The sequence below is a fragment of the Mustela erminea genome, chromosome 12, assembly GCF_009829155.1.
Source record: "Mustela erminea isolate mMusErm1 chromosome 12, mMusErm1.Pri, whole genome shotgun sequence".
NCBI classification, from domain to species: domain Eukaryota; kingdom Metazoa; phylum Chordata; class Mammalia; order Carnivora; family Mustelidae; genus Mustela; species Mustela erminea.
Genome location: NC_045625.1, coordinates 57,126,021 through 57,150,780, shown reverse-complemented (window position 1 = coordinate 57,150,780; position 24,760 = coordinate 57,126,021). Strand labels below are relative to the sequence as shown.

General features: G+C 35.2%; 1 long non-coding RNA gene across 1 annotated transcript in view; it reads right to left on the bottom strand.

Annotated features, from left to right (window-relative positions):
• Positions 1 to 561: 561 nt before the first annotated feature.
• Positions 562 to 24,760, bottom strand: part of LOC116571078 — a 29,407-nt gene continuing 5,208 nt past the window's right edge. The window contains exons 2-3 of the long non-coding RNA XR_004277700.1: positions 4,330 to 4,510; positions 562 to 601 (exon numbers count right to left, since the gene is read on the bottom strand). This is a non-coding gene — a long non-coding RNA (uncharacterized LOC116571078). The remainder of the gene's footprint in view (positions 602 to 4,329; positions 4,511 to 24,760) is intronic.

The following is a 24,760-nucleotide window of genomic DNA, read 5'->3' as shown; positions in this document are numbered from 1 at the left end:
TCTGACTCCCTTAGAAGCTCTGTTGCTTATTTTCACCCACAGAAAATCGTATGATTATCTAATACTTTTAATTATAATTGACATACAATAAATTGCATATGTTTAAAGTGTACAACCTGATAAGATCTGCAATATGAAGAAACTTTTGGAACCAGCAATAGGTCAAGAAAATGATGATATCTATCCTGTTCCTAAAGTTTCTGCCATATCCCTTTGTAGTCCTTCTAACTGCTCGAACTCCAGATAACCTGTTTTCTATCACTATATATCACATTGCATTTCCAACAATTTCATTTAAATGAAATCAGAAGATGTATACAATTTTTTTTTAATCTGACTTTTTTTACACAGCATTATTTAAGATTCATCCATATTGATATAGGTACCAACAAGTTATTTTTTTTTCTATTTCAGAGTAATCATCTATTAAAAGGATACACCACAGGGGCTCCTGGGTGGCTCAGTGGGTTAAAGCCTCTGCCCTCAGCTCAGGTCATGATCCCAGGGTTCTGAGATCGAGCCCCATATCGGGCTCTCTGCTCAGCAGGAAGACTGCATCCTCCTCTCTCTGCCTGCTTCTCTGCCTACTGGTGATCTCCGTCTGTCAAATAAATAAATTTTAAAAAATATTAAAAAAAAAAAAAGGATACACCACAAATGTTTATTGATTCACCTGCCTACTGATTCACAGATGTTTCTTAGTTCACACTTTTTCTGGACATGTGGGTTGTTTCTGTTATTGTGACTGCGAGTTGCTTATAGCACTGCTATGACCATACATGTAAAAGTCTATATAAGTATGTTTTCATTGATGGGTAGTTATATCTAGAAATAAAATTACTAAATCAGGGCACCTAGGTGGCAGTGGGTTAAGCTGCTGCATTCGGCTCAGGTCATGATCTCAGGGTCCTGGGATCAAGTCCCACATTGGGCTCTCTGCTCAGCAGGGAACCTGCTTCCCTCTCTCTCTCTCTGCCTGCCTCTCTCTCTACTTGTGATCTCTGTCTGTCAAATAAATAAAATCTTAAAAAAATTTACTAAATCATATGACAGATAATTGTTAACCATCTTAAGAAAATGCAAAACTATTTTTTCAAAATTTGTATACATTTGACATTTCTAGTAGAAGTATATGAAAATTTCAGTCATTTCAAATCTTTGCCAACACTCAGTATGGTTAGTCTTTTTAATTTAGCTTGTTCCATATATGTCTATCAGTAACATATTGTTAGTTTGCAATTCCCTAATTACTAATGATGTTGAAAATCCTTTCATGTGTTTATTTCAATCCCTTTATCTTCTTTGGTAAATTTTCTGTTCAAATCTTTTGCTTATTTATTTATTGAGTTTTTTGCTTTCTTATTATTGAGTTTAAGGATTGTCTATAAATTTTGCATGTAAGTCTTTTATAGAGTATTTGATTTATATTTGTATTATTTGTATATTTGTATTTTATAAAGTATTTGATTTATATTAGTATTTTCTTCTAATTGGTGCCTTCATTTTTCACTTCATTACTAGTGTCTTTTGAAAAGCAGTTTTTAATTTGGATAAAGTTCAGTTTATTGTTTAATCTATTAGTCTATCTTTATACCGATAACAAATTGTCTTGATTATTACAGGTTTAAAATAAAACTAGGGATGGAAGTATGTAGTGATAGTTTTTCACCTTTGTTCTTCTTTTTCAGATTTGTTTTGAAATATGAAATAACAATCAGGATGAGCATGAAGATCTAGCATAGGGAATCACTTTGAGGAACTCTGTGGAAATTAGATAGTTTTGATCCATTTATAGAAATTATTTAAAAGTTCAAATCCAACTGAATTATCCTATAATCTCAAGGCTTGGAGAGGTAAAATTCCATAAAATTCATTCACTGAGAGGAAAGCACCCAGATCTAAAAATTCCCTTGACTTCTCCAATAGTAGCTAGATCTCATTTAAATTCTCAGTCAGATCAAGAAAACCAAACGATTCAGGTTTGTATTCAGGTTAACAGATCTCACAGCTACACCAGACCAGCCACCCATGCAACGTTAACATTTTAAACAAATAAACAAAAATGTCAGAATCTAAAGCATTCAATGACAGACAGATTACCTTTGAGTCAAGAGATACTTATGCAGTTTATACTGGCTCTGGTTTCTAGTCTCCTGAAACAGATGATTCAGTGGTCTGCCACATAAAATTAAGTGCATTTTGGTGATGTCTTTAAAGAAGTAATATGAATTTCAAGGGGGCCCAAAATTAAGTACAGGAGAATTTAATTATTAGGTATTATGGAGAAATATCAGATGCATAATTATTAAATTGTCATAATGTCTACTCCAAATGATTAAAAACAATAGAGTAATGAATCAATTCAATACTTTAGTTTTAAGAATATAGTTAAACTGTTGGGTGCCCATTTTCTTTATGTTGTCTATGATTACAGCCATGTGATTACACTTAAGAATAAAATGAATCATATGGTGAAAACTTCATTTACATCAAAAATAGCCCCCTTAATATTACCTTAATAATGGTTATATTATATTGTCATTCTACTATACCTGAGTAGCAATTATCTTTATCTCTTCTAGTTATTAACCATAGGGTAAATGTTCTCTAATAGAATATTCTACATACAAAAGTTTTTGCCATTTTATTTTGGAGCCATAATAATCCAAAATAATTTTTGATCAGAAGCAGGATTTCAGAGAAGATAACTGAAGTAAAATTGTATTTAATCTTCCAGTATCCTCATTGTTCATTAATTTTGATTTATTTTATCCTCCAACAATAATATATTCAAAGACTATGAACTATTTTTTTCCTTTTTTTTTAGATTTTATTTATTTGAGATTTTATTTATTTGAGAGAGTATGAGTGGGGAAAGTGGCAGAGGAAGAAGCAGACTCTGTGCTAAGCAGGGAGCCAGACGTGGGGCTCAGTCTCAGGACACGAGGATCATGACCTGAGCCAAAGGCAGAGGCTTAGCTGACTGAGCCACACAGGCACACCTGTTTTTCTTTTTAAAAATATCTGCTCAATATTTTCTTCAAAAAAAGGTAGATTTAGGAAGCCTGTATGTTTATTTTCCATTTATTACATATAATCCACATATCAGTTACACTATTATCATTTATATGGTGAGCAAGGACCATGAAAAACTTAGGGTCTTGATTCAGTCTCAAATGTTCAGATTAGCTGCTTTGGAGACAAATCAAATTTGCTAAAATGCCTGAAAAAAATGCAGGCCAAGTAGTGGGAATTGTTTCTGACCTCCTCCTCTTCCCATGGACAAAAATAATTCATTAGTTAGAAAAAAATATATTATGACACTCATACTTATCTTAATATTCTTCTTTGAAATTATAGTAACTTCTGAGCTTTACATGAGGACTCTTATAACTCTGAAATAAAATCTGTCAATAGAAAAAAGATGTGACTGCCAGCCTTTGATACTGTTCATAGTTTTGTACAAATGGTGACTATAGCAATATTTGACAAGACCATAGATAATGCAAAGTACCTGTAACTACAAAATGTAATTATCTGGCCGTTGACTTTCAATTAGAAATCTGGTGACTTTAGGTCAGCTTTAAGAGAAAAAAGATCCTACCTAGATGGAAATGTATTATACCCATTTTGACAAAGCAACAGGGCAATCACAACCATAAGCATATATCTATTATCACCAACTTGATCATTTATAAATATAAATGCTTAATAGTTAATGGTGAAATATCAAGTGTTGCCTATGGTACATATTTAGGCATATGTGTTTTTTTAATGTACTGCCAGGAAAGAAAATGGGTAAGTATATTCCCACAAAAATGCCACACATTTTTATATAAATCCAAGCAGTCAGACCTAAGATCATTCAGATTTTGCAGTCTGGAGGAGAAAGAAAAAATACATTGAGCAAATTATAGACTTCTTAATTTTCTAAAACATAAGCAGTTTTTCAAAGAATATGTCCTAAATTTTTCAAGAATTTCACGTGTAAATTTGAGAGAACTAATATGTTCTTATCAGCCCTGGAGAGTATGACAAAAACATTCTCATCTTTCTCTAATAAACTTTTGTTAATTTGCTGTAGTTGGTGACACTAGTCATGAACAAACGACAGTAGAAATGAACACAAATTTGGCTGACTGAATTAGGCTTACTAAAGATAAAGAATATTATAAAGTCAATTACTTAGAATAAATGCATATGTAATTGAAGAAGGTCTGCTGTTATATTTTAGAAGAAAACGATCTTTTGAAATAATCTGTTTCACCCATTTCATGTTGCATTACCAAGAATATAGTACAAATCACTACTAAGACTAATAAAGCCCACCTGTTACTTTTTTGTGTCCCTCTATAAAGTAAGTTGCTTGTTCTAAGATATTCTAATTGTAAAATCCAAGTTTCAGTTATTCCAGTCAACTGTGAATAAATGGACCTGCTTTAAGTCTGATTTCACCAGCTGTATTAATTTCAGACCGCATGTCTCCTTTCTTTGGTTTCCTCTATTGATTCTGGAAAAAAAAAAGAGAATGGTATTATATTAGAGTGAAAGTGTATACTCTGGCCAATTTTGATATTTCATTTGCAAGTGACTTCATGTAATGTCTTTCTCCTTTGATCTAATAATGAAAATGTGTCAGTATATTCTCATTACAGCAGTAAGGTAAAGCAGCCTAAGCCTCATGGGGCCAAAAGGACTACACTTTGTGAATTTAATAGGAAAGTTATACTCCCAGTGCTTGGCAAAGAGTGCTGGCAGACCTATTTTCTCCCTTCAGCAATTGAACCAACTGAAAATTTTTTAAAAGATGCCATACATGTGTTCTAATACTGAGGAGAGAGGGAAGAATAAGAATACAAGAACATATTAAAGGTTTTCTTGAAATATTCTGCTCACTGTGGAATTATGCTAGCTAAAAAATGTAAAACAAACAAACAAAAATCAGCTTACAGTCATTGTCATTCTTGAAATAAAAATCAGGATTTTTTTTTGGTGTTAAGGTTATTTTCAATAGCAAAAATTGACATGGATTTGAACAAATATTAGATAAAATGCATAAAACATTTCTAAGTTCACATAAAAATAAATTTGAATAGTAGTCACTTCTAAAAACCTGACTAGATGTGACTATATCTGGATAGCACCAAATTCAGTATCGTTGGTGACTGGATTTGATAGTTATTATATCTAACAAAAAATGAACATGCTAAATTTATTTCAATTCCAAAGTTCCATTCTAATTTATAATTCATGCTTATATCATATAAGTGTGAAGGCAGTTAATATCTTTCAAGTTAGGGGAACATTTAAACTCTTTCTAAAAACATTTGAACATGCTATTTTGTTTTAGTTTTGCCTGAAAAAAAGCCTTGAAAAAATATGCATAAAACTTGTAATTAACATAGTTATATGTGTATGTTTAATAATGGCTACAGGTTTTTCCTTAAGCATGTATCTTTAGCATTCGGTGATTCAGTGGATTGAACAATGTCCCTTGAGAAAGTATGTCCACATCCTAAATCCAGATATCCACGAATGTGAACTTATTTGGATACTGGGGTAAGGTCATCTTGGATTTAGGACCCACCCTTAAAGACATGATGAATGTTCTTATCAGAGAAAGGAGAGAGAGACTGGTGACATGGAGATATGAGAACAAACATGTGAAGACACAGACTGAGATTGAAGTTATACATCTTAAAGCCAGGGAATATCAAAAACTGCCAGCACTCTAAGAAGGTAGGAGTGAGGCATTGAAAAGATTTTTTTCTCAAATCCTCCAGAAATTCTCCACTTTCTCCAGAAGAAAGCAACCCTCTGACAACTTAATTTCAGATTTGTGGCCTCCAGACTATGAGAGAAAATATTTCTGTTGTTTATACCACCGAGCTGGTGGTAACTTAATACCATAGCCCTAGGAAACTAGTACAGTGATCTAATATTAACTTAAAGACATCTAGGGCACCTGGGTGGCTCAGTGGGTTAAAGTTTCTGCCTTTGGCTCAGGTCATGATCTCAGGGTCCTGGAATCGAGTCCCACATAGGGCTCTCTGCTCAGCAGGGAGCCTGCTTCTCTTTTTCTCTCTCTGCCTGCCTCTCTGCCTACTTGTGATCTCTGTCAAATAAATAAACAAAAGTCTTTAAAAAATTAAAGACACCTGATCATGATTTTAATTAGCTATCTGTAATGTCAAACATCAAGGATACTTATGTATATCAATCCAAATAATCCAACAAGAACCATTTCCTAAAGCCTGCATACTTTAACTGCAGAGGTGAAAACAAATAATGCTTCCTGAGGAAATTCAGATAGCATTACATTTAAGAAAAAGCACACACATCAGGTAAGCAGGGAAGGATAAAACAATTCTATAGGCATTCAATGTTTAGGAAGAAAGAGCTCATTTTAAAGAAGAAATACTTAGTGCTTTCAAATAGGTTGGAATCTGCCCTTTCAACCAGATTTGTACTTGCTATTCACTCATATTTCTCAAACTTGAGCCTAAAACCCTTGCTTAAAACATAAATTCCCAGGTTCTTCCCCAGAGATTCTCATTCAGTAGAGCCATGGAGATATGTGTTTGCTGCATTCTTAGTGATCCTTTGGGTAATTCTAGCAAAGGAGGTACTGGACAACATTTTGAGGTATCTGCTTAGAAAAATGTATTTCCTCAAAATAAAACTTTTGATCAAACTTGTGAAAGGAAAAAGAAAATGTGTTCCATCCTCACTCAATCATAAAATATTCCATAACAAATCCTTTTTTTTTTTTTAAATACAAATTCTCCAAGTCCCACTGATTTAGAATCTGCTACTTGTAATACCTGATGTGATTATTATGACTAGGCAATTTCACAAGACACTGGCTTTGAACCAAAAATTTGACCTTGACTGACTTTAATTCATGCATTGACAGCAATGTAAAAAGAGTTAAAAAGAATACACCCCATTAAATACCATATATCACAGGGTATAAGTTTTGGTAAACACAGCAACCTGACATTCTGGTAACCCGAAAATTGAAGTTTTGCTCACAAGTACCTTTGAGGTCAATGTTCATCCTAGAGTCTTTCTCAGCATCTGCAGATTCCCTCAGCCTGCTGCTTGAACAGTTGCTAATGAATGAAGATCACCCCAGCCTGCCCCCCTGCTGTGGCTCATTTGCCCATTAGCATCTGCTTAAGCAGCAGGCTGGGGGAAGCTCTGGTGCCCAATCAATGTAGCTGATGAGGGCTGGGGTAGGGAGGCCTCTGTTGCCAACAGAGCCAGAGCATAAATCAACTCCAATCTTGGCAAAGGTTATTAATCTTAGAAAGGATGACTTATATATCACAGTGTAGGGATGGAGAAAAGCTATCCTTGACATTTATGAGAAACAGGATAAAGCTAAAATATTATTTGTATGCTAACTTTAACAAATCTTTTGAACACCAGTAACTCTCAGTTTCCTTACCTAAAAAGTGATTTATGGTAAGGTTCTTGTTCAAACATTATCTGATGCTAGATATATGCACAGACATACAAAAACACACACAGAGAAAAGCACTCTTTAAGACATTTCTGGAGTTATCTTATTGTTTTTACATAAAGCACAAAATGACTTTATTACCCAACTGGTCAGGGAAAAACTCATTCCACTACATAACTATCCCAACTACTTCCACTTTTTCAACTGGCCATTTGTTATTCTCATAACCTCCAACTTAGAAATTGGGTAACTGAGGTTAAACATTCATGATAAGAGAAGTTGACTGGCAACTGAAAAGTAAAAATATACTCCACTCTGAGGACAGTCTTTAGATTTACCTTCATTCACACAGGTGATCCACTTTAAATACTCCAAACAGAGATAGAATCTGCATCCAAGAGAGGATTATATGTAGCAGTGTAGTGTGAAAAGGAGGGCTGGTATTAATTAGAGTAATGTTATGGTAGACTACTGCCAATAAAAATAAGCAGAGTATAAATTACGCAGAACATAAGGAATATTAAACAATGATACAGTGTTTGAAGGTCTTTTGCACATTTGAAAGTGTTTAGTACAAAAAGACAGGATGGTGAATGAGATGTTAATACTATCTACTGTGAGAGATTCCTAAATGGCATAAGAAGAAGCATTCAAAGATTCACCCAGAATGGAGCTAAAAAACACTCCATAGAAAAATCCCTCTACATTTTTCTGCATTCATTGTAGACCAAATGCAGTACTTGGAATTCACTCTTGGGTATATTAGAGAAATAATAAACAAGATTCCTCTCTCATGAAATTTATAGGATATTAGGAAGATAACATCCATATAAGAAATATAAAATAACTACATAATAATATTGAAAAAAAAGTGCCAAAATTAAAGAAACAACAGAGAACACTACTATAAATAAAATTACCTTCTAAACCCTCAATGTTCTCTAAGATGATGTATGATTTAAATAAATTCTCTCTATAACATTATAATTTGCTTCAAAAGTATTGCTTCCAGAAAAAAAATCCTACAATTGAAAATAAATCTCTATCATATTTAATATAAAAATACCAGTTCTACTATAAAACCAATAAAATGTCTGTGTAATAATATACCATGGACACAATTTATCTTGTCATCCACTTAATAAAGTGCAAACATTCCCAAAGCAACCAGGACTTTGAGAATTATAGCATCTGGACATCAATGCTTGTATTTATCCAACTGTTGGCAAGAAAATTAATACAAACTGTCATTAATATTTTTAAGTGACTTTGGGAATCATTCTCATATAAAAAAATTCAATTAAAAACAAACAAAATATGTAATTTACTTTAAGCATTCTTCTTTAGAATAGTGCAATTTTTGCATTGATTGAAAAAGAATCAATCTGAGAATAAAAATGTATTCAGTAATTTCCAAAAATTAATATGGTATCCATACATATGAAAAGATCCACCTCAATACAGAAAAATGATGTTTTAAACATTCATATATATGTGAATACATTTAAAAGGGTCTTAAAAAGCCACATAACATAACTAATTCAGGGGAAGGGTCTAAGTTTGAGCAAGCTCAAACGAGAATTTTTATCTTCTATTAACTTAAAATATATTTTCTCCATGTATTCATCATGCACTGATAACCATAACTAAGGTATGGAGTACTGAAAAGTAATATTAATCTAATCAAACTATCCAATAACTAAATCAGAAACTACATCTATTATGTGTACCAAGATCAAAACAAATGTTCTACACCTGGCCTGAAACCGGACATTCTAAGCTGAAATCTATGAAGCGGTACTTTAACTACCTCACCATGTGATTTTGAGACATCATAACATTGAGAATCTAAGATCTATTCAAGCCAGGAGTAGGGCAGTTGGGTCTAAAAAGCTGAAAACCATTATTAAATCAGGCACATGTGAGCTACTATTTGTCCCATTACTGCCCTCATGAACACAAGTGGCTCCTTCCCCCTTGCAGCCCAGGTCCCAGAATCAGCTCTTCCTGAGTTATGTGATTTTATAAGTAAATCTTTACCTGGTCCTTACATTGGTAGCTGGCCAGGGTGAAAAGTTTTTATCTACTACTTATAACAGGCCAGATTTGGGGGGAAATAAGTGAAGTTCGGTTTAGGCTAGATTTGAGAGCTAAATACAGGAGTTTAGATTTGGAGCACAGTTGCCTGGAACTAAGAGCCCTCAGACTTTCCCATGAAGGTAAAGGTTATGGAAGTCTATTTTTGTGTGTTTGTTTTAGTCAGAAGTGTACTGAGTGAGGAGCCATCTACGTGAGGATTGACCAGCAAAATGTATCCCTGTTAAACCAGCCCTTCTCTAATAAGTGAGTTACAAACGTCTCAAATACTCTTGGTTTCACGAAGTCACTTGATGAACTCTGGGGTCAATCATTTCTTTTGCTGACCAGTGCTAGCTTCAGTTCTCCTGCAAATTTGAGGAAACTTGCTGCAAAATTCTGCAAGTTCCTGAGACACAAATCCATTTCCCAGACCTGTGTTGATATAGGTGAAGCATTTCTGTTTCCAGCTCACCCCCAGTTCTCTCTGGAGTGTAATGTCTTTTCTACTTTACTTCCATTTCAGGGATCATTTCCCCATACCCAGCAGGAATGTCCACACTTGCCCCTGACATACCCCTGCCCAATACAAACATCTGTTCCTTGACACCCATCCACAATTGCAATGGCTATGGAGGGATTTTCAATATCATTTTAATCAGCTTCTGAATGATTTGTGTTACAGAATTCAGAAACTCTTAATTATATGAGGAAGGGACTTTGAATTTATTTTCTTTTAGTTATTCATTAATTTATACAATGAGTGAAGGAAAATGCAGGAGAATGTGTGAAGGGCAGAGCTCATTGTGGCAATTGAGAGTGTCATTCTTTCAGTCAAGAATTTTAGTTGATGGGTCACCTGGGTAGCTCAGTCTTTAGGTGTCTGCCTTTGGGTTGGGTCATGATCCCAAGGTCCTGGGGTCGAGCCCGCCTCAGCCTCCCTACTCAGCGGGAATCCTGCTTCTCCCTCTCCCACTTCCCCTGCTGGTGTTCCTACTTTCACTGTGTATCTCTCTGTCAAATAAATAAATGGAATCTTAAAAGAAAAAAAAAAAGAATTTTAGTTGATACAGTCATTGTGTTATGAGTTGTAGTGTGTTTCCTTAAATTTCATATTTGGAAGTATATAAACCCTTGTACATAATAAATGTGACCTTATTTGGAAAAAGAGTCATTGAACATGTAATTAGTTAAGATGAGGTCATACTGGAATAGAATGAGTCCCTAATTCAATATGACTGGTGTCCTTATTAAGAGGAAATTTGGGCACAGATACACACAGAAAGACTGCCATGTGAAGATAAAGGCAGAGATCAGGGTGATGCAACAGAAGCCAAAGAACACTAAAGATTCCAATAAACCACAGAGCCAGGAGGGAGGTTTAACAGATTCTCCCTCAGAAGGAACCAATCCTGCCAACACTTTGATCTTGGACTACTAACCTCCAAAACTGTGAGACTAATGTTTATGATGTTCAGTACTCCCAGTTAATGCTACTTTATTATGAGAGCATAAGAAACTAATATGCCTTGGTTTTCAAGACACAGGAATTTGAAATAATGAAAAAACACTTTATGTCATATATTAGACAGGGAAATTAGCCTGTATTATAGACTGAAAATGGTTTGCATTTTAACCAAAGCCCAAATCATAGAAGATTTTAGAAGTATGTCTGGAAAAACCACTTCCCCATTCTTTATAGACTACAGGAAAGAACGGAAAGTAGGGGGTCTGCAGCCTAAATGTTATTCCTGACACATTTTTTTCAGACATTTAACATATCTGAATGCCTTTAGGTGGGAAATATATATCCCCATGGTATACAGATACCACCTCATTCTACAGCTTTATACTCTGAAATTTTACAAATTTATATAATGTTCTTGGTACTTGAATTTATTGTCTTGGCTCTGAATGACTTAATCCAAGGACACTTTCATATGAAATACCAATTAATAGCTTTCACTAAATTGTGCTTTCATCTATATCACAAGATTACACTGAGGGACATCACTTAATCATCAGGCTATTGCTTAGGATACTACCCACTCTGTAATTCAGTGACGATGATTAAAAAAAAAGTATTATTGGGACGCCTGGGTGGCTCAGTTGGTTGAGCAGCTGCCTTCGGCTCAGGTCATGATCCCAGCGTCCTGGGATCGAGTCCCACATCGGGCTCCTTGCTCCACAGGGAGCCTGCTTCTCCCTCTGACTCTGCCTTCCACTCTGTCTGCCTGTGCTCGCTCTCGCTCGCTCTCTGACAAATAAATAAATAAAATCTTTAAAAAAAAAGTATTATTTCTTTATATAATTGACCCTTGAACAATATTGAGTTAGAAGCACTGACACAACACACAGTCAAAAAACCATGTAAAGCAGTCTGTCTATTGCAGGCCCTAATCCAATAGGATTTGAGTTCTTATGAGAAGAGACACCAGGAGTGCTCCTGTAAGGAGCAAAGGCCATGTGAGGATACAGTGAGAAGGCAGATCTCTGCAAGCCAGAGAGATCTCACCAGAAACCAACTCTGCCAACACAATGATCTTAGATTTACAACCTCCAGAACTGTAAGAGAATAAATTTGTTGTTTAAGCCACACAGTATAGTGTTTTGTTGTAGCAACCTTAAGTGACTAATATAAAGACTTAATATACTTTGACTTTCAGTGTTGATGTATAAGATAAATAAAAAATAATCATATAAAGCAATGTTATAATATGTAAAATAGTTAACCAGTATTGATTAAATGTGTAGATCGTACAATCACAAAAACTAAAAATTTAATGTTACCTGAATTTTAAATTGGGAAGAGATTTTGATGATGAAACACAAAATATACAGAAAGGAAATGTAATGTGACTTGAATAAATTGCTAGATACATTTTTCATTTTCTTACTATTCTCTCCTTCACTATCCCTTCCTACTGTTATATTTCCCTGTCCCCTAAAATAGAAAATGCACCATGAACTCATTTTTTTTAAAAGATTTTATTTATTTATTTGCGAGAGAGACAGAGAAAGAGAGAGAGACAGAGAGTAGGAGCAGGACTGGAGAGGAGCAGAGGGAGAGGTAGAAGCAGGCTCTCAGGAGGCAGGGCAGGATCTCAGAACCTAAGCTGAAGTCAGATGTTTAAGCAACTGAGCCACCCAGGTGCCCCTGAATTCATTTTTTATTACAAATTTAATTATATGTTCACATAAAATGCAACAAGAGAACAAAGGACTCAATGAGAAGAATTTGAAAAAGGTGTTTTTAACAATTAAAACAATAGCACACAGAGGAACAAAAGGAAATTTTCTACACAAAGATTTTAGTTAATAATTTTATAAAACTCACAGCAATATACTTAGCATAATAGTAAAGTGCTATAATTAATATTTTCAGAAAGCAGCCAAGGTATAGTTCATAGAAACAGATAAACCAAAGGTCAAAGTAGGTAGTAGTATGTTTTCTAGTTCAAATCTGTTGATAGATAGTTCTTTCATAAATCATAATCACTTGTCTAAAGCTACCAACAACACACTACTAAAAATATATTAGAAAAATTTTAGAAATAATTTGAATAATATTTGGAAAATCACATCTAGAAGATATAGAAATATATTTATATGTACTAGAAAACTTCATTTGACCACTGATTAGGACCAATGTTTTTGTAATATAGACTTTAGTAAAAAATAAAGTAATATCTTATATATCCATAGACCTACTTCTTGAATAATATGCAAATGACTCATGAGTATCTATCTAAATTTAAAAACTAAAAATTTCTAGCACAAATATTCTCAGTTGCTCAGAGACACCTTTTCTGCTTAAAAGAAAGTCAAGAATTACTCTCAAAACTTTATTAGAAAAAAAATATAAACAAAAAGCACCTCATAAGGGGTCAAGTTTCCTTGGAAATGATATTACTCTTAGTAAATCCCAGGTGCTTACTGTTTTTGTTTGTTTTTTTGTTTTGTTTTGTTTTGTTTTAACTAAGATCATAAAGGGCATGAACATGGGGACCACAAAGGGGCTAGAGACTGAGAGACAGCTGGTGTTGTCAAAAAGCTAATGGTGTAAAACAGGTTCATTTTGAGGAATAGAAGTCAAAAGCCCTGTAACATTGGAGGTAGTAGAGAATAGAAATATGGAGCATTTTAAAGAGTGATTATAGTTTTACACTTAAATTATTTAAAAATTTTTGAGAGATGATTGTTAATACTCAAGTTCCTGTTTAGACTATCCTTCTTTGAATAAGATAGTACTACATGACTAAATTTTATGAGCCATTTATCATTAAAATTTTTCCTAGATTTAAGAAAAAAGATGATCTGTACTATAAAACTTACTCCAATAGATCTGACTTTTACTAAAGGAACTGAAGTCTATAAAAATGCTAAAAGAAAGCAGAATGAAGTCTATAAAAGTGCTAAAAGAAAGCAGAATAAGGTGGAAGACAGAGTGATGGAGAATAACCAAGCTGAGCAAGGGAAAAAAAATGAAGAATAAAAAAACCAAGAATAGGAAAAAAATAAATTAAATAAAACAAACAAAAACCCTGAGAATAGGTTAAGAGAACTCAGAGACATCATCAAGGTTAATAACATCTACATTAAAGGGATCTCAGAAAGAAAAGAGAAAGAAAAGGAGGCAGTGTTTGTTTTTTTTTTAATTTTTATTTTTTTAAAGAATAATAGTTGAAAATTTCCTTAGTCTTAAAAGGAAACAGATTTCCATTCTAGGAGGCACAGAGTGTTCCCAACAAAATTGAACTAAAAAAGTCCAGAAGACACAATAATTTAAATAATAAAAAGTTAAATAAATAAATAAATAAGAATACAGAAATTAAAGATAAAAATAAGATTAAATGTCAAAAAGTAGGAAGAAAAGAGAGAATATTAAAAGAAGCAAAATAAAACATGTATACACAAGGGAAACCCTGTTATGCTATCGCCTGATTTTTCAGCGGAAACTTTTTGGGCTAGAAGGGGAGTGGTGTCATATATTCAAAGTACTAATAGGAAAAAAAAAATACAACCAAGAATATTCTATCCATCAAGGCTATCATTCAGAATAGAAAGAAAGATAGAGTTTCCCAGACAGACAAATATTAAAGGAATTCACTGCCACTAAATCAGAATTATGATAAATGTTAAAGATAATTCTTTATGGAAAGGAAAATCCACAATCAGGACTAAGAAAATGAGGAAAGGATAAAATTTCACAGGTATATATAAGCATAGTAAAACTACTAGATCAATAACTTATAAAACCAGTACAGAGGTTGAAGCACAAAGTCAGTAAAATCAATTTTATCTGTAAAAATCAATCATGGATTTTACAAAATAAAAGGATATAAATATAACATCATATAAATAAAATATGAGGAGGGTGTAAAAATTTAGTGCCTTTAGTATAGGTTCAGATGTAAGTGACCATCAACCTAACATAGACTGTTATATGTACAGGATGTTGTGTATAAATCTAACAGTAGCCACAAATCAAAAACCCTATAATAGGCAAAAATAAAGAAAAGGAATCCAAAGCATATCACCAAAGAAAGTTATGAAACCACAAGAAGAGAGAAGAAACAGAGAAAAACTACAAACACAGCCATTAAACAAACAACAAAACAGCCATAACTACATACATATCAATAATTACTTTGAATGTAAATGAACTAAATTCTCCAATCAAAAGATATAGGGTGACTGAATGGATAAAAAAGCAATATCTATGCATATGCTGCTTACAAGACATTCATTTCAGATCTAAAAATACATGCAGATTGAAAATGAAGTGATGGGAAAAATTGTCATATGAATGGAAGTCTAAAAAAAGCTGGGGTAGCAAATCTTAGACAAAATAGACTTTAAACAAAGACAGTAACAACAAAAAAGAACAATACATAATCATAGAGTTCAACAAGATATAATAATTGTACATATTTATGAACTTAAATGGGAACACCCAAAAACATAAACTACTGACAAATATAAAGGAAGAAATTGATAGTAATACAATAATAGTACTCTACTCTACTTACATCAATGGATGATAGATTATTCAGGAAAAAAGAAAAAAAAAGTGGTTTTGAATGGCACATTGGACCAGATGGATTTAACAAATATATTCAGTTCAGAACATTCCATCCCAAACCAGTACAATACACATTCTTTTCAAGTGTACATTGAGCATCCTCCAAAATAGATCATATATTAGGCCATCAAAAACAAAAACAAACAAACAAACAAAAAACTCAAGAAATCATATCATGCATCGTTTCTGATCACAACACTATGAAACAGAAATCAACCACACACACAAAAGAAATTCCAAAACCACAAATACATGGAGGTTAAATAGCAAGCTATCTAACAATGAATGGCACAGCCAAGAAATCAAAGAGAAAATTAAAAAAAAAAAAAAGAAAGAAAAATGAAAATGAAAACAGGGTGTTCCAAAACCTTCAGAATGCAGCAAAATCTCTTCTAAGATGGAAGGTTATGGTAATCTAGACCTGCTTCAAGGAGCAAGAAAAGTCTCAAATAAAGGGAGCTAGAAAAAGAACAAACAAAACCCAAAGTCAGGAGAGGAAAGGAAACAATAAACATTAGAGCAGAAATAAAAGGCATAGAGACTAAAAAACACAATGAAACAAAACAACAACAACAGCAACAACAAAACACAATAAAACCTGGATCTAGTTCTCAGGAAAGACCAACAAAATTGATAAACTATATCTACACTCATCAAAAACAAAACAATATAAAGCAAAACAGAGACAGGACTCAAATAATAAAATCAGAAATGAAAGAGGAGGGGTGCCTGGGTGGTTCAATGGGTTAAGTCTCTGTCTTCAGCTCAGGTCATGATCTCAGGGTCCTGGAATGGAGCCCCACATTGGGCTCTCTACAAGCAGGGAGCCTGCTTCCCCCTCTCTCTCTGCCTGTCTCTCTGCCTATTTGTGATCTCTGTCTATCAAATAAATGAATAAAATCTTAAAATAAAATGAAAGAGGAGAGCTAATAACTCACACCACAGAAATATAAAGGATTACAAGAGAATATTATGAAAAATTATATGGCAACAAATTAGATAATGTAGAAGAAATGGGTAATTTCCATATAATCTCCAAAAATGAATCAGGAAGAAATAGAAAATTTGAATAGACATTACCAGTAAGAAAATTGAATCAGTAAAAACTCCCAACAAACAAAAGTCTAGGACTGAATGGTTTTACAGGCAAGTTCTACCAAACATTTAAAGAAAAGTTAATACTTTTTCGTTTTAAGCTATTAAAAAAGAAAGTAGGGGAAATAAATCTTCCAAAGACATTCTATAAAGACAACATAACACTGCTACCAAAACCAAAAAAAGATACTACCCCCCAAAAGAAAAAGGTGAGAGAGAGAATTACAGGTCAATATCTATGTTTAACATTGGTGCAAAATCCTCAACAGAACATTAACAAACTGAATCTAATGATATATTAAAAAAAAAAAAATTTCACCACAAGAAAGTAGGATTTATTCTTGAAGTGCAAAGTAGTTCAAGATTCAAAAATCAATTAATGTGATACATCAATAAAAGAAAGGATAAAAGCCAAATAATCATTTCAGTAGATCAATAGATTTGGGGGGGGGGAGGAATCGACAAAATACAACATCCACTCATAATAAAAACTTTCGGGGGGAGGAGTCAAGATGGCGGAGAAGTAGCAGGCTGAGACTACTTCAGCTAGCCGGAGATCAGCTAGATAGCTTATCTAAAGATTGCAAACACCTGAAAATCCATCGACAGATCGAAGAGAAGAAGAACAGCAATTCTGGAAACAGAAAAACAACCACTTTCTGAAAGGTAGGACCGGTGGAGAAGTGAATCCAAAGCGACGGGAAGATAGACACCGGGGGGAGGGGCCGGCTCCCGGCAAGCGGCGGAGCAACGGCGCCCAAATCAGGACTTTTAAAAGTCTGTTCCGCTGAGGGACATCGCTCCAGAGGCTAAACCGGGGCGAAACCCACACGGGGTCAGCGTGGCCTCAGGTCCCGCAGGGTCACAGAAGGATCGGGGGTGTCTGAGTGTCGCAGAGCTTGCGGGTATTGGAACGGGAAAGCCGGCTACAGAGACAGAGCCAACAATAAGCTCACAGATCGGTGTTACCTTGAACCGGTCGCAGGCTCGGTGAGCTCGGAGCGCAACCCGAGGTCAGGCAGACGGGAGTAACTGGGCGCTGTTTTCTGAGGGCGCACTGAGGAGTGGGGCCCTGGGCTCTCGGCTCCTCCGGGCCTGAGACCAGGAGGCCGCCATTTGTATTCCCCGTCCTCCGGAACTCTATGGAAAGCGCTCAGGGAACAAAAGCTCCTGAAAGCAAACCCGAGCGGATTATTCAGCCCGGCCCCTGGTAAGGGCGGTGCAATTCCGCCTGGGGCAAAGACACTTGAGTATCACTACAACAGGCCCCTCCCCCAGAAGATCAACAAGAAATCCAGCCGAGACCAAGTTCACCTACCAAGGAGTGCAGTTTCAATACCAAGGAGAGCTGCAGAATTCCAGAGGAGGAGAAAGCAAAGCACGGAACTCATGGCTTTTTCCCTGTGATTTTTTCTAGTCTTGCAGTTAATTTAATTTTTTTCTTTTTCATTTTTTGTTTTTTTTTCTCGCCTTCTGGTTAAATTTTTTTTTAACTTTTACCTTTTTCTTTTTTAACGTTTCTTAACTAGTTTATACAATATAAATATTTTTTCTTTTTTATATTTTTCTTATTTGTTTTCTATTATTTTAATTCTTTTCTTTTCTTTTTTTTAATTCTTTTCTTTTCTTTTTTTTTCTTTTTTCTTTTTTTCTCTCTTCCTTTTTGAACCTCTTTTTATCCCCTTTTTCCCCCCTCATGATTTGGGATCTCTTCTAATTTGGTTAAAGCATATTTTTCTGGGGTTGTTGCAACCCTTTTAGTATTTTACTTGCTCCTTCATATACTCTTATTTGGACAAAATGACAAGACTGAAAAATTCACCACAAAAAAAAGAACAAGAGGCAGTACCAAAGGCTATGGACCTAATCAATACAGACATTGGTAATATGTCAGATCTAGAGTTCAGAATGACAATTCTCAAGGTTCTAGCCAGGCTCGAAAAAGGCATGGAAGATATTAGAGAAAGCCTCTTGAGAGATATAAAAGCCCTTTCGGGAGAAATAAAAGAACTAAAATCTAACCAAGTTGAAATCAAAAAAGCTATTAATGAGGTGCAATCAAAAATGGAGGCTCTCACTGCTAGGATAAATGAGGCAGAAGAAAGAATTAGTGATATAGAAGACCAAATGACAGAGAATAAAGAAGCTGAGCAAAAGAGGGACAAACAGCTACTGGACCACGAGGGGAGAATTCAAGAGATAAGTGACACCATAAGACGAAACAACATTAGAATAATTGGGATTCCAGAAGAAGAAGAAAGAGAGAGGGGAGCAGAAGGTATACTGGAGAGAATTATTGGGGAGAATTTCCCCAATATGGCAAAGGGAACGAGCATCAAAATTCAGGAGGTTCAGAGAACGCCCCTCAAAATCAATAAGAATAGGCCCACACCCCGTCACCTAATAGTAAAATTTACAAGTCTCAGTGACAAAGAGAAAATCCTGAAAGCAGCCCGGGAAAAGAAGTCTGTAACATACAATGGTAAAAATATTAGATTGGCAGCTGACTTATCCACAGAGACCTGGCAGGCCAGAAAGATCTGGCATGATATTTTCAGAGCACTAAAGGAGAAAAACATGCAGCCAAGAATACTAGATCCAGCTAGGCTATCATTGAAAATAGAAGGAGAGATTAAAAGCTTCCAGGACAAACAAAAACTGAAAGAATTTGCAAACACCAAACCAGCTCTACAGGAAATCTTGAAAGGGGTCCTCTAAGCAAGAGAGAGCCTACAAGTGGTAGATCAGGAAGGAACAGAGACCATATACAGTAACAGTCACCTTACAGGCAATACAATGGCACTAAATTCATATCTCTCAATAGTTACCCTGAATGTTAATGGGCTAAATGTCCCTGTCAAAAGACACAGGGTATCAGAATGGATAAAAAAACAAAACCCATCTATATGTTGCCTCCAAGAAACTCATTTTAAGCCCGAAGACACCTCCAGATTTAAAGTGAGGGGGTGGAAAAGAAGTTACCGTGCTAATGGACATCAGAAGAAAGCAGGAGTGGCAATCCTTATATCAGATCAATTAGATTTTAAGCCAAAGGCTATAATAAGAGATGAGGAAAGACACAATATCATACTCAAAGGGTCTGTCCAACAAGAAGATTTAACAATTTTAAATATCTATGCCCCCAACGTGGGAGCAGCCAACTATATAAACCAATTAATAACAAAATCAAAGAAACACATAAACAATAATACAATAATAGTAGGGGACTTTAACACTCCCCTTACTGAAATGGACAGATCATCCAAGCAAAAGATCAGCAAGGAAATAAAGGCCTTAAACGACACACTGGACCAGATGGACATCACAGATATATTCAGAACATTTCATCCCAAAGCAACAGAATACACATTCTTCTCTAGTGCACATGGAACATTCTCCAGAATAGATCACATCCTCGGTCCTAAATCAGGACTCAACTGGTATCAAAAGATTGGGATCATTCCCTGCATATTTTCAGACCACAATGCTCTAAAGCTAGAACTCAACCACAAAAGGAAGTTTGGAAAGAACCCAAATACATGGAGACTAAACAGCATCCTTCTGAAGAATGAATGGGTCAACCAGGAAATTAAAGAAGAATTGAAAAAAATCATGGAAACAAATGAAAATGAAAATACAACAGTTCAAAATCTGTGGGACACAACAAAGGCAGTCCGGAGAAGAAACTATATAGCGATACAAGCCTTTCTCAAGAAACAAGAAAGGTCTCAGGTACACAACCTAACCCTACACCTAAAGGAGCTGGAGAAAGAACAAGAAAGAAACCCTAAGCCCAGCAGGAGAAGAGAAATCATAAAGATCAGAGCAGAAATCAATGAAATAGAAACCAAAAAAACAATAGAACAAATTAACAAAACTAGGAGATTGTTCTTTGAAAGAATTAATAAAATTGATAAACCCCTGGCCAGACTTATCAAAAAGAAAAGAGAAAGGACCCAAATAAATAAAATCATGAATGAAAGAGGAGAGATCACAACTAACACCAAAGAAATACAAACTATTATAAGAACTTACTATGAGCAACTCTACGCCAATAAATTTGACAATCTGGAAGAAATGGATGCATTCCTAGAAACATATAAACTACCACAACTGAACCAGGAAGAAATAGTAAGCCTGAACAGACCAGTAAGGAGATTGAAACAGTCATTAGAAATCTCCAAACAAACAAAAGCCGAGGGCCAGATGGCTTCCCGGGGGAATTCTACCAAACATTTAAAGAAGAACTAATTCCTATTCTCCTGAAACTGTTCCAAAAAATAGAAATGGAAGGAAAACTTCCAAACTCATTTTATGAGGCCAGCATCACGTTGATCCCCAAACCAGACAAGGATCCCATCAAAAAAGAGAGCTATAGACCAATATCCTTGATGAACACAGATGTGAAAATTCTCAACAAAATGCTAGCCAATAGGATTCAACAGTACATTAAAAGGATTATTCACCACGACCAAGTGGGATTTATTCCAGGGGTGCAAGGTTGGTTCAACATCCGTAAATCAGTCAATGTGATACAACACATCAATAAAAGAAAGAACAAGAACCATATGATACTCTCAATAGATGCTGAAAAAGCATTTGACAAAGTACAGCATCCCTTCCTGATCAAAACTCTTCAAAGTGTAGGGATAGAGGGCACATACCTCAATATCATCAAAGCCATCTATGAAAAACCCACCGCAAATATCATTCTCAATGGAGAAAAACTGAAAGCTTTTCCGCTAAGGTCAGGAACATGGCAGGGATGTCCATTATCACCACTGCTATTCAACATAGTACTAGATGTCCTAGCCTCAGCAATCAGACAACAAAAGGAAATTAAAGGCATCCAAATCGGCAAAGAAGAAGTCAAATTATCACTCTTCGCAGATGATATGATATTATATGTGGAAAACCCAAAAGACTCCACTCCAAAACTGCTAGAACTTATACAGGAATTCAGTAAAGTGTCAGGATATAAAATCAATGCACAGAAATCAGTTGCATTTCTCTACACCAACAGCAAGACAGAAGAAAGAGAAATTAAGGAGTCCATCCCATTTACAATTGCACCCAAAACCATAAGATACCTAGGAATAAACCTAACCAAAGAGGCACAGAATCTATACTCAGAAAACTATAAAGTACTCATGAAAGAAATTGAGGAAGACACAAAGAAATGGAAAAATGTTCCATGCTCCTGGATTGGAAGAATAAATATTGTGAACATGTCTATGCTACCTAAAGCAATCTACACATTTAATGCAATTCCTATCAAAGTAACATCCATCTTTTTCAAAGAAATGGAACAAATAATTCTAAAATTTATATGGAACCAGAAAAGACCTCGAATAGCCAAAGGGATATTGAAAAAGAAAGCCAAATTTGGTGGCATCACAATTCCGGACTTCAAGCTCTATTACAAAGCTGTCATCCTCAAGACAGCATGGTCCTGGCACAATAACAGACACATAGATCAATGGAACAGAATAGAGAGCCCAGAAATAGACCCTCAACTCTACAGTCAACTAATTTTCGACAAAGCAGGAAAGAATGTCCAATGGAAAAAAGACAGCCTCTTCAATAAATGGTGCTGGGAAAACTGGACAGCCACATGCAGAAAAATGAAATTGGACCATTTCCTCACACCACACACAAAAATAGACTCAAAATGGATGAAGGACCTCAATGTGCGAAAGGAATCCATCAAAATCCTTGAGGAGAACACAGGCAGCAACCTCTTCGACCTCAGCCGCAGCAACATCTTCCTAGGAACATCGCCAAAGGCAAGGGAAGCAAGGGCAAAAATGAACTATTGGGATTTCATCAAGATCAAAAGCTTTTGCACAGCAAAGGAAACAGTTAACAAAATCAAAAGACAACTGACAGAATGGGAGAAGATATTTGCAAACGACATATCAGATAAAGGACTAGTGTCCAGAATCTATAAAGAACTTAGCAAACTCAACACCCAAAGAACAAATAATCCAATCAAGAAATGGGCAGAGGACATGAACAGACATTTCTGCCAAGAAGACATCCAGATGGCCAACAGACACATGAAAAAGAGCTCCATATCACTCGGCATCAGGGAAATACAAATCAAAACCACAATGAGTTATCTCCTCACACCAGTCAGAATGGCTAAAATCAACAAGTCAGGAAATGACAGATGCTGGAGAGGATGCGGAGAAAGGGGCACCCTCCTACACTGTTGGTGGGAATGCAAGCTGGTGTAGCCACTCTGGAAAACAGCATGGAGGTTCCTCAAAATGTTGAAAATAGAACTGCCCTATGACCCAGCAATTGCACTATTGGGTATTTACCCTAAAGATACAAACGTAGTGATCCAAAGGGGCACGTGCACCTGAATGTTTCTAGCAGCAATGTCCACAATAATCAAACTATGGAAAGATCCTAGATGTCCATCAACAGAAGAATGGATCAAGAAGATGTGGTATATATACACAATGGAATACTATGCAGCCATCAAAAGAAATGAAATCTTGCCATATGCGACAACATGGATGGAACTAGAGCGTATCATGCTTAGCGAAATAAGTCAAGCAGAGAAAGACAACTATCATATGATCTCCCTGATATGAGGAAGTGGTGATGCAACATGGGGGCTTAAGTGGGTAGGAGAAGAATCAATGAAACAAGATGGGATTGGGAGGGAGACAAACCATAAGTGACTTTTAATCTCACAAAACAAAGTGAGGGTTGCTGGGGCGAGGGGGTTTGGGAGAAGGGGGTGGGATTATGGACATTGGGGAGGGTATGTGCTTTGGTGAGTTCTGTGAAGTGTGTAAACCTGGTGATTCACAGACCTGTACCCCTGGGGATAAAAATATATGTTTATAAAAAATAAAAAATTTAAAAAAAAATTAAAAAAAAAACTTTCAACACAGTAGTGTTAGTTGGAACATACATTAACATAACAAAGGACATATATGAAAAACACACAGCTAACATCATCCTCAATGGTGAAAAGCAGACTGATTTCCCTAAGGTCAGGGACAAGACAGGGATGTCTACTCTCACCACTATTATTTAACATAGTATTGGAAATTCTAGTCAAAGTAATTAGATATGAAGAAGAAATAAAAGACCTCCAAACTGGTAAGGGAGAAGTAAAACTTTCACTCTTTACAGATGACATGGTAACTATATATAGAAAACCAAGTCTCACCAAAATAAAGTCTCACCAAAAAACCATTAGAATTATTAAATGAATTCACTAAAGTTGCAGGATACAAAATCAACATACAGAAATCTGTGGCATTTCATACAGTAATAATGAAGCAACATAAGGAGAAATTAAGAAAGTAATCACATTTACAACTATACCAGAGATAATAAAATACCTAGGCATAAACTTAACCAAGCAGGTGTAAGACCTGTATTCTGAAAAATATAAAACATTAATGAAAGATATTGAAAATGGCACAAACAAGTAGAAAAATATTCCAACCTCATGGACTGGAAGAAAAATACTGTTAAAATGCCAATATTATCTATATAATCTACTGAGTTAATGTAATCCCTAGCAAAATGATTTTCAATAATGTTTTTCAAAGAAGCAGAACGAACAATCCTTAAATTTATCTTGAAAAACAGAATATCTCAAACAGCCAAAACAATCTTGAAAAAGGAAAAGAAAGCTGGAGCTATCGATTTCAAGTTATGCTACAGAGCTGTAGTAGTCAAACCAATATAGTACTGCACAAAAATAGACATATACATCAATGGAATGGAATAGACAGCTGAGAAATGAACCCATGTTTATAGTCAATTAATCTTCGATAAAGGAGGAAAGAATATGGTGGGGAAAAGACAGCCTCTTCATCTGGATGGCTTTATGCAAAAGAATGAAAGTGGACCACTGGGTTACACCATAAATAAAGATAAATTTAAAATGGATTAAAGACCTAAATGTGAGACCTGAAATGAAAAAAAAAAAAAATCCTATAAGAGAGCACATCAGTAAGTTCTCTGAACCAAATGTAGCAAGTGAAACAAAAGCAAAAGTAAAC